The 11,046-nt window shown below is 40.6% G+C and overlaps 1 protein-coding gene across 2 annotated transcripts in view; it reads left to right on the forward strand.

Moving 5' to 3' along the window:
- Positions 1-11,046, forward strand: part of EPHA6 (EPH receptor A6) — an 858,706-nt gene that overhangs the window by 680,693 nt on the left and 166,967 nt on the right. The window lies entirely within an intron of this gene.

Here is an 11,046-nt window from a genome sequence, read left to right on the forward strand (position 1 = left end):
GTGTTTGCCTTCCCGGTTCTTCTTCTTATTTCCTTGGAACTAGTGGTACTTCCAAGATATGTAAAATTGTCCACCTTCTCCAATTTCTCTTCTTCAACTTTGATTTCTGTCCCTATAGCCGCCTTAACATGACTTTACATTTCTTTGCATTGTATCTTTGCATTGTATCTCAAACCTATCTTCTCAATTACTTCTTTTACTTGGTTTGTGCATTTTTGTAGTCCGTTGGCATCCTCACTGATAAGAGCGATGTCGTCAGCAAAGTCTAGATCAAATAGCCTTGAATTGTTCCATTTTAGGCCGTATGTAACACCGTTGCATTGTTTTAATTCATAGTTGATGACTAGCATAAACGAAAAAGAAGACAGGACACAGCCCTGCCAAACACCTGTCTTGATGCTGAATGGCTTACTTTTTTTTAATTTTAATGCTGCATTTTGAGTTGGCATAGAATGAATTCATAATGTTAATTAATTTTGTTGGAAAGTCCACAAAATTGATGGCAAGACTGCCTTGGAATTCAATTGTGTTCTCAGTAATCCATCTCAGGGTGAAAATAGTGTCTGTGCACAATCTCCCTTGTCTAAATCCAGATTGTTGTTCACATAGGATGGTATCCATCTTTCTTTTCATTCTGTTCAGGAGGACTGCTACTAATACTTTTCCTTTGACAGATAGAAATGTTACTCCCCTCCAATTTGAACAATTGTTTAGATCACCTTTCTTTGGTAACTTGATTATGATATCGAGGGTCCATTCTTCTGGCGCTTTCTCCTCCGTCCATATTTTGTTGCACAGCGAACAGATGACTGATTCCACATCTTCACCTCCATATTTAAGCATCTCAGGATGAATGCCGTCCAAACCAGGTGCCTTGTTGTTTTTCAGCTTCTGCAATGCTTTTTTTACTTCTTTGATTTTTATCTCAGATACATCTATATCTATGTCTAATAGTTTATCATTGTTAAATTCCAATCTTGTAATTGGTTCTGGTTGGTTTAGCACTTCGTTGAAGTGTTCCACCCATCTATTTTCTTGTTCCTCCTGTGTTCTCAAAATTTCTCCTTGTTTCCCTTTCACTGGGACACTTCTGAATTTTGATCCATATCCTGTTAACTGTTTCAGGATGGTGTAGACTGTTCTTGTATCGTTTCTTTCCCCTGCTTCTTTAGCTAGCTTCACTAGCCTTACTTTCTATCCAATTTCGCTTATCTTTTTTGCATTGTTTCTTTACTGCTTTGTCAAGGTTCCTGTTTTGTTTCTTCAGTCGCATATTGTTTTCTTTTGTTTTCTTCTTTTGTCTATAATTTTCCATGTTTCTTCTGAGATCCGCTGTTCTTTATTGCTTTCTCTCTTTCTACCAATTATCTTTTCAGCTGCTTCTAGCATAGCTGTTTTGAAAAATTCCAGTATTTTTCCACTTTGTTTTCTTCAATATCTTTAAGGGCCTCAAACCTTTCTTGACCTGTATCTGGTACTCTTTTCATAGTCTACAATCTTGTAGTTTCTGTGTATTGAATAATATGAGTCTGTGTTCTTTCTTTTTAAGCGCTTTAAACTTCAATTTGATGTTTGCTTTCGGCAAATAGTAATCGCTCCCTATATCTGCTCCTCTGAATACTCTTGTGTCTAACACTGATGTTTTCCATCTCTGACTAATACAGATATAGTCAATCTCATTTTGTGTATGGCCATCTGGTGAAATCCATGTCTTTTTGTGTATGTTTTTATGTTGGAAGAAAGAATTGCAGATGCTAAGATTGTTTTCGGCACAAAATTCAAGAAATCTTGTGCCATGGTCTGTCATTGTTCCAGTTGTATGTGGGCCGATACCTGTTTCCCTACCTCTTCTTTCATTTCCAATCTGGGCATTAAAATCTCCCATAACCAGGACAAGATCGTGGTTTTGGTATTTCTTTCATTACATCGTTCAATTCTGTATAGAATCTCTCTTTATCCTCTTCATCTGCATTGTTTGTTGGAGCATATGCCTGGACCATGGTGCACTTAATGTGCCGAGAGTGGAATCTAGCTGCCAATATCTCATATTGATCTTGGCTGCCAATTCATAAGTGATTTCTTTGCAGCACTATTCATGATGATTCCTACACCTCTCTCATGTTTGGTTCCCCCTGAATATAACATTATTTTTTCTCCAGATGTTATCGTACCTTGATCTTTCCATCTAAGCTCACAAAGTCCTAGGATGTCGATTTTATATCTGTTCATTTCTTTGATTACCTGTGCTAATTTTCCTGCACTATTTAGAATTCGTACATTGCAGGTAGCTATGGATGTACTCTTTTTGGCCGTCAGAATTTGAACCATTGAGTGGGTGACTTCCCGATGGATTTGATCATCCACTGTCATATGTGCATCTGAATGCTGTCCATCCTCCTCAGGCTGTGATTTTTGGTTTATGTGAGTAGTTTCTGTAGCTAGAATTTTTTTTTTATGGTGATGGGAAGCCGCCCCATTGACCAAACCTCCTCCTTTTTGATCCGGGCTTGGGACCGGCACTTGAATCATGAAATGGGCAGGGTTGTTTCCTTGCATATGGCACCCCTGCTCGCTCACCTGGGCAACCACAATCTAGCCCTAGGTACCAGAGAAATAATTCTTATTGGCTCTTGCTAGGCTGACTCCATGCACCATATTAAGACCAGGAAGGATTTTATTTGCATGAAAGTTGATATTATCATGATATTTTCACACCCAGTTTAGTTACAATAAATAAGGTTGACTTTGCTAAAGAGCTTGCTAAGTCATTCCACTCATCCCTTAGCAGGCAGCAACAGCTCCTGCTCAGACGATAAATCTGAATCCTTCTCTTCAAAACTGCGCAACTAGGGCAGATACATAGATAACACAATTTCAGCCAGATCAAATATACTGCAGAAAGCTATAGAGCCAATACACCAAAATTTCCATTTGCTTTGTCTGGCATTTGTCTGTAGTTACTTCTATAGGGTGGAAACTAAAACATTCAAAATAATAAAATTCATTCATGCCTTATGGATAACAACTCCTGATGTTTAAGTATTTTTAAATTAATTATGTACTTATGAAAGATGTCAGATGACACACTATCCACAGAGCTTATAAAGCATGGGAAACAACACTACACACTACTCTCCTCTGACCAATGTTTTTACATCATTCTGGATGCATCACCTCTATAGATGAGAGGAAATTTCAGTTTCCATGGCCATTCAGTTCTTGGCCTCTTTGACAAGAGAGCCAATATAGACTCTAATTGTGATTGTTTTTATGATTTTAAGACTTGTCCTGGATAGAGATCAATTTTTTAGACTTTTATTTAGGTAAGAGAGAATATTAAATGACTGTAAAAAACAAAGGAAAAAATATTCTCCAACAGGAATAGAATGATGCTTTTCCTAGATCTAAGTCTGATTGCTCAAGTTTGAAGACTTTAGCTAAACAAGAGAAATGTTGACCCTGAAGCAGTAACTTATGTATGTGTGTAATAAATAGAAGCTAAGAGCCAGAAGTCAGTGAAGTCGACATCTTTTCTTGCTCAGGGGAAAGATGCTGATAACTAGAGAAAAGTGCAGAGTTCACTAACTTTTCAGCTTCAATTATGTGCAAATGATCCTTGTTTTAGTGACATAAAACTGACTTTCCCTATTGTACAGTTGGCAGAAAGAAGCTAATTGAGCAGTCCAGAAACTTGTTCTGTACAAACCATGCAATCCTCTCTTTCAACTTGTCAAAAAAGATGTTATGTTTTGTTTAAAGTAAAATAGGCTTATCCATCTGAGGCTTTTATAATGATGTTTATTCACCAAACCATAGTTGCCACCACTGGTTCTTCCATCATTCTCTATCTGTTCTAATTGATTACTTGGCTTCATTTCCCCTACATAGAGATGGCTAGAAAATGGAAATCTCTTCCCATGAAAAATTTCACGTTTTAAAAAAAATGTCCAAACCAGGACAAAAAGTCAAAACTGCAATATCTTTTGTGGGAAGAGATTTCAGGAAAAATTCCACTTCAGTTCTCCTGAAATGGAATGTTTTGGCTTCCTCGAGCAGAAAGTGAAATTGACAAGCCTGGCTTCTGCAGAGTTGGGGTGCTTAGTCTCACAAATCCCCCGCAGCTCTAGGAGCAGGAGACACAGAGATCTGGGGTGCTGAACCTCTCCAGCCCCTGAGCTTGCGTGAGTGCCCCAGTGCTCTGCCTCTCTAGCTGCTGGAGTTGAGGGGAGGCTGCACATCTGGGTTCTCTGCCTCTTCAGCCCCAGAAGTGAGAGACAGACAGGGAAGGTGAAAGCCCGGGAGGCAAGGAGTCAGGGTGCTTAGCCTCAGCTGCCCTACTGGAAAGCTTTAGTCTGTTTCACTTTCTGCCTGAAATTGACCGGTGCCTTCCAGGCAGGCTGCCTGGAGCCATCCTTTCCATCGTCCCAGCACATTTTTCAGCAAAACTGAAACTTTCACATGGAAAATTTCAGTTTTGTGAAAAGGGCATTTTTCGTTGGAAAAACTTTCTGATGAAAAATTCCCACCCAGCATCACCCTATATCTCATGCTAATACCTATGGTAGGCTTTCAGTAAAATCACCATATGGAATGGGGAGACTGGAAGCACCAATACTCAAAATTCAGTTGTTTGTTAGATATCAGATGGGGCATGACCACTGGGTTGCATGTACTTGACACTGAATCACTGAACCAAATCATGTTTATAGCAAGGACTGGCCAAACACATAATGGTTGGTACCAGAGCCCCAAACATTGTGTGTCTCCAGATACATTGATGCAAATCTCACAGAGCAGATAGAAAATGTGTCTGCATATATCTGCATAGGGGTCATTGAGTTTTGTACTTCTGAAGGGAAATTTCTAAAACGTTCAGAGGAAATAATTTTAAAATATCCCAGTTGTGCAGATCTCTCATGTGTGTGCATGAGTGTGTTTGGTGGTAGTGGTGCTTTAACTGTTGGTTTACAATGGGTATTGCCAGAAATGAGGCAAACATTCATATATACTGCTCCTGAGCAAATATTCATATCCTTATGTGAATGCACCAGATGACCATGTGGCTAATATGGTAATGCAGATTTCACACCTAACACTTGAAAGCGACTCAAGATTATAATTGTCAAGTTCTCTGAGAAATGACATGGGTATAGAGGTGGGCAAACTGAGAAGCTGAGAGGAACAACTGACTTAATCCTTGAGGCCATCTGAATTACTCTCAGTGAAGCTGGTCTGGAATTTTTGATGAGATGTCTTTCCCCTGAAAAAAGTTGATTTGTGAAAACCAAAAATTGTTCACAGAAAAAAAGTAGTTTTGATCAATTTCTTGACTTGAGAGAAATGTTGCGGAAAAAAGGTGTCAAAATGGTTTAAACATCCCGTTTTGACATTTTCTAAATGAAAAATTTTGGTTTCTCAGTTGGACAAGACTTTGTTTAGGAATTAGTTTACTAATTATAGTGAAAAAAATAAAATAAATAACTAGAAAAAGGTTGGAACTGAAATGAAGTGTTTAGAAATTATTGAAATATTTTGACTGACACAAGCTGAAAATTTGTTTGGTTTGTTGACTTGTGAAAATTTTCAAGATTTCAACTTTTCATCCTTATTCAGGATGAGAAGAATTTTCCAAATTGTGAATATTTTCCCATGATGGGAAAACAGTTTTCTGCCCTGCTCTAATGTTCAGTGCAGGACCAGAGCGAGAGAAGAGAAGGTGGCCACTTTTGACTCCCAGATCCGTGGGACTTCTGGGGGTCAGTTCAGCCCTTTGACACTTTAGAGCAGACTCAAGACCCCTCTAAGTTACCCTGGTTTATAACAACCCCTGGGGCCATTAAGCTGGCCAGGTATTGCTGGAGCACTGCAACCTCTGACCATGCCCTCTCTCTCCCTGGCACAATCTCCACCATGCCCCATATGCTGCATAAATTTAAGTGGGTTTAAGGGTCACTGCAAATAACTTACAAAGTTCCATTAGCGAAATATTATAGAAAGTGAAAGACACAATTTAATTTTCCAAGTACACCTCTACCCCGATATAACGCGACACAATATAACACGAATTTGAATATAATGTGGTAAAGCAGTGCTCCGGGGGAGCGGGGCGGCGCACTCCAGCGGATCAAAGCAAGTTCGATATAACGCGGTTTCACCTATAATGCAGTAAGATTTTTTGGCTCCTGAGGACAGCGTTATATCGGGGTAGAGGTGTAACTTTATAAGATTAAAAATGTAGTAAAAAAAAGTCAAAATAACCATAAATTTACATCAATATGTAGGCCTGAGGCTGAACACGGAAAGGGGTTTTTTTGTTTGTTTGTTTTCCTTTTAAGGCACTATGCTCTGGTGAATAAACACTGTTTCCCATTGAACCAGTCAATAAGCTCAATTCTCTGGTGTAATTCAACTCTTTTGAAGTCAATGGAGTTACATGAGAGATGAATTTAGCTCAATATGCTTACACTACAAGACAGATATACAGTATGTCTAAAACACAAAAACAATAAAAAACCCGACTACAATATTTTTTGCAGGAAAACAACCTTCCTGGGGCTCTCTCAAATTAATAATTGCAGTGGTGCACAGTGGCAACTATTTTTAATCTAGTCTAAGCAATCAGTTAAACTCTTTAAAGTACACAAGCTATGTGGAATGCACAGTGAAACACAATTCTCTCTTTCCTTTTCAAGTGAAAACTTTATCTTCTCTTCTTGTTAATGGAAAAGATTTTGGTTTTGATTTGCATGACATTGCATGACATTGTCTAGGGCAGCAGGCACTTGTTATGACAATGGAGAAATTTAGTTTGCTATGTCTTTAGTAAACTAATGTATCATCAAATGAGAGATCCAACTGAAAAATACTTTTAAAAAAAGCGAGGAACACACCTAAAACACAAACAGAAAAACAGATATGGAGATCCCAGTGTACTGTATGCATTGATAACATCAATCTTGAGACCGCTTACTGAACTGAGTTATCTAGTGGGATCACAAGGAACAGAAAAGCCGCCATTTCTTTATTTGACACTGGGTCCCTTCTGTAATACATAGAAATATAATTTCTGCCATAAATGTTACTATATACGGTTTTCTGTCATGTCTGATGGCAGAATGTTTGGAGAATCCAAGCAGGATATAACTGTAGCTTTGGTATCCTGGAATTTTCCAGAAGAAGTCAGGGAAGTCCCAGACAGTCTCAGAATCCATGACCTCCATGACAGAATTGTATCCTTACTGATTAGTGAATGATTAATCATGCAACCCTGACATTGTCATAGCATAGCATGTAATGACGTGTAATATCTGTTTATTTTATTTATTGTATTGTGTCCAGCACTCAAATGCTTTGACACAGGATGTCCCTCAAAATGTATATTTTATCGTTTTAATTCAAATCTATCCTTTTGTAACCCTTCTGCCCATCTAAGTTGGCAGCAACAAGGGCCGGGTTCTGTATCTAGGGGTTCCGTTTCAATAACGCAATGCAAAACCAGCTCAAGCCCCCACTCAGTGACCTGGGACAATTACATACCACCCCCTGGGCACCTCTAAGAGGCAATACTTCCCCTCTCACAAGCACGGAGTCTGAGTGTAGCAGAAAATGTTTAATAACATAAGGTAAATGACATCAGCATTAAATTGGAAAAAACACCACAAACAGGATTCCTAACACAAACCATGAGCAAAAGACCCACCCCAGCAAATTGGGCTGTGTCCTTTCCCTTTGGTTCTTGAATCCAGCAACCCAAAAATCACCCAGAGTCCCCAAAGTCCAACACCCCCAAAGTCTCTTGGGTCCAGCAACCACCCAAAGTCCCAAAAGTCCAACAACCCCCAAAATCTCTGTCCCTGGTCAGTGCAGCCCCAGAGTAAAAGGGGGGGGCATGCAGGATGTTAAGGGGCACCTTACGTGATCCGAGGCCGACCGGCCGTCTCTCCGTGGGGTTCCGCCGCAGCCTTCACCACAAGCCAGTCCACTTCCTGCCGTCCCACAAACTGCTCTGCTCTACGAGCTGCTCCGCTCCGTTCACCGACCTGTGAGCCCCTCCAGCCGTCCCCGCAAACAGCTCCGCTTGCCTTTCCTTGGGCCACTCCAACCATCCCCACAAGGCTCCGCGCCACTCGCTGCTCCTCCAGCCATCTCTGCAAACTGCTCCGCCAGCCGCTTAGCAATATAGCTTCAGGCTCCCCACTAGTTAACACAGCACTCAGTGATCTCAGCTCTTAGTAACTTTAGCTCTTTTGTGATTTCAGCTCATAGTAGGGGAGCTCCAGTGCTGGTACACCATTGGCCCAAAGTGAATTCAGCTCAGCAGCCTGTAACTAGACTCCTAATGGAATCAAAGTTAGCGCTGACATTCAACAGTGGAGAGAGGAGGTAGTGCAATTGGTGTTTCAGGCCCTCAAAAGGGGCCCATACCATCAGATACAAATACCTACCCCATCCTCTCTCAACTCACTGGGTTGTGGAACCCATGTCCCCTGTCTAGCGAGTGCTATTTAGGTGATGGTGAGATCCTCTGTCATAAAACAGTTTCATTGTCCTTGATTCACATAATCAGGGTAACAACACTTTATTCCTCCTGCCCCAATAACAGAGAAACTGGAGATCCCACCCCATCCAAAGTAACCACTATCAGTTGCTGTTGTCTCATGCCAGGCGGGTGGGTGTGCCTATGCAAACAAGATCAGCCCCTGGAGTTCTTTTCCACACTCGCCATAATTCACCACCAGATGTCAGGGTAGAGCTCATCCTGACTCTGCTTACACTTTAATAGTGTTAGTTCCTTATCTCATGCCCCAAAGCATAACAGTCATCCTTGTATGGAGGCTCAGATAACCCAGTGGAGCTCAATCACATTATGGAAGTCACATGCTTTGTCTTTAAGAGCAAAAGTGCAAGTCTTCTATTACTTATAGATCAGTATTGATAGAAATTTAACCTGACTATATTTGCTTTGAAGAAGTGCTGGATGTACCATTTTTCCTGGACTCTGATGAAAGTCTTGAATTTCATTAGCATCACCCCCAACCATCCCATCCATTATTTCTCAATAGCTGTATGATAGTTCAACTCTAGAGAATAGACGTGTTTCTGAAATAACTCTGTGCTCCTATTCCAGTTGGTCAGAGTAAATTCTTATGAACTAGCTTAACACAAAAACATACATATTTTTTCAAAATAGCTTTTTTAACATAAAATCAAAAACGCTTTAAGGGTGCCTAACCTATACAGGCATTCTATCTCTTTCTAAACTATACAGAGATAGAATAATAGAAATGTAAAGCTGGAAGGGCTCCCAAGAGGTAATCTAGTCCAGCCCCCTACACTGAGGCAGGACCAAGTAAATCTAGACTATCCCTGACAGGTGTTTGTCAAACCTGCTCTTAAAAACACCCAATGCTGGGAATTCCACAACCTCCCTTGGAAGCCTATTCCAGAGCTTAATTACCCTCATAGTTAGAATTTTTTTTCCTAATATATTTAGGATTTTTCCTAAATCCTCCCTGTAGATTAAGCCCATTACTTCTTGTCCTACCTCCAGTGGACACAGAGAACAAATGATCCCGATCCTCTTTATAACAGCTCTTAACATATCTGAAGACTGTTATCAGGTCCCCACTCTGTCTTCTTTTCTCAAAACTAAACATGCCCAGTTTTTATGACCTTTTCTCATAGGTCAGGTTTTCTAAACCTTTTATCATTTTTGTTGCTCTCCTCTGGACTTTCTTCAGTTTCTCCACATCTTTCCTAAAGTGTGGTGCCCAGAATTGGACACAGTACTCCAGTTGAGGCCTCAGCAGCGCCAAGTAGAGCGAGACAATTGCCTCTCATGTCTGACCTATGACACTTCTGTTAATACACCGCAGAACTATATCAGCCTTTTTTGCAACTGCATCAAATTGTTGACTCATATTTAATTTGTGATCCACTATAACCTCCAGATCCTTTTCAACAATACTACCACCTAGTCAGTTATTCCCTATTTTGTAGTTTGCATTTGATTTTTCTCTCCTAAGTGTAGTACTTTGCACTTTTCTTTATTGAATTTCATCTTGTTGATTTCAGACCAATTCTCTAATTTGTCAAGGTCATTTTGAATTTTAATCCTATCCTTGAAAGTGCTTGCAACCCCTTCCAACTTGGTGTCATATCCAGATTTTATAAGCATACACCCCACTCTATTATCCAAGTTATTAAGGAAAATATTGAATTGTACTGGACCCAAGACTGATCCCATTAGATACACACTCCCAATTTGGCAGCAAACTGTTAATAACTACCCTTTGAGTATAGTCTTTCAACCAGTTGTGAACCTACCTTACAGTAATTTCATCTAGACCACATTTCCCTAGTGTGCTTATGAATTGAGAATGTCATGTGGGACAGTATCAAAATCCTTACTAAAATCAAGATATATCACTTCTACTGGTTCTCCCCTACCCATTTGGCCTGTAACCCCGTCAAAGAAGAAATTTGGTTGGCTTGCCATGATTTGTTTTGGACAAATCCATTTCTTATAACCCTATTATCCTCTTTATTATATTTATTAATAACCCCAATTATTAAACAAATTGATTGTTTAATAATTTGTTCCAGTACCTTTCCAGGTATCAAAGTTAGGCTGACCAGTCTATAATTCACTGGTTCCTCTTTTGTTCCCCTTTTTAAAGAAAGGTACTATGTTTGCCCTTCTCCAGTCCTCTGGGATCTCACCTATCCTCCATGAGTTCTCAAAGATAGTTGCTAATGGGTCGGCAAGGCCGGTGCTACCATTTAGGCAAACTAGGCGGTTGCCTAGGGCGCCAAGATTTGGGGGCGCCAAAAAGCGGTGCCCTCAATTTTTTTTACAGCGTTCCTACACCCCCTCCCCGAGCATGCGGTCGCCGCTCCACTTCTCCCACCTCCCGCAAGCCTGGGAGGGGAGGAGAATTAGAGCGGGGGCGGCGTGCTTGGGGAGCAGGCGGAGCAGAGGTTAGCTGGGTTGGGGAGCTGCCGCACGGCTCCCCGGGCTGGGGGGGTGGGGAGCTGTCGCGGGGG

Source organism: Terrapene carolina, unplaced genomic scaffold (genome assembly GCF_002925995.2).
Source record: "Terrapene carolina triunguis isolate 2854851 unplaced genomic scaffold, T_m_triunguis-2.0 Scaffold558, whole genome shotgun sequence".
NCBI classification, from domain to species: Eukaryota; Metazoa; Chordata; order Testudines; family Emydidae; genus Terrapene; species Terrapene triunguis.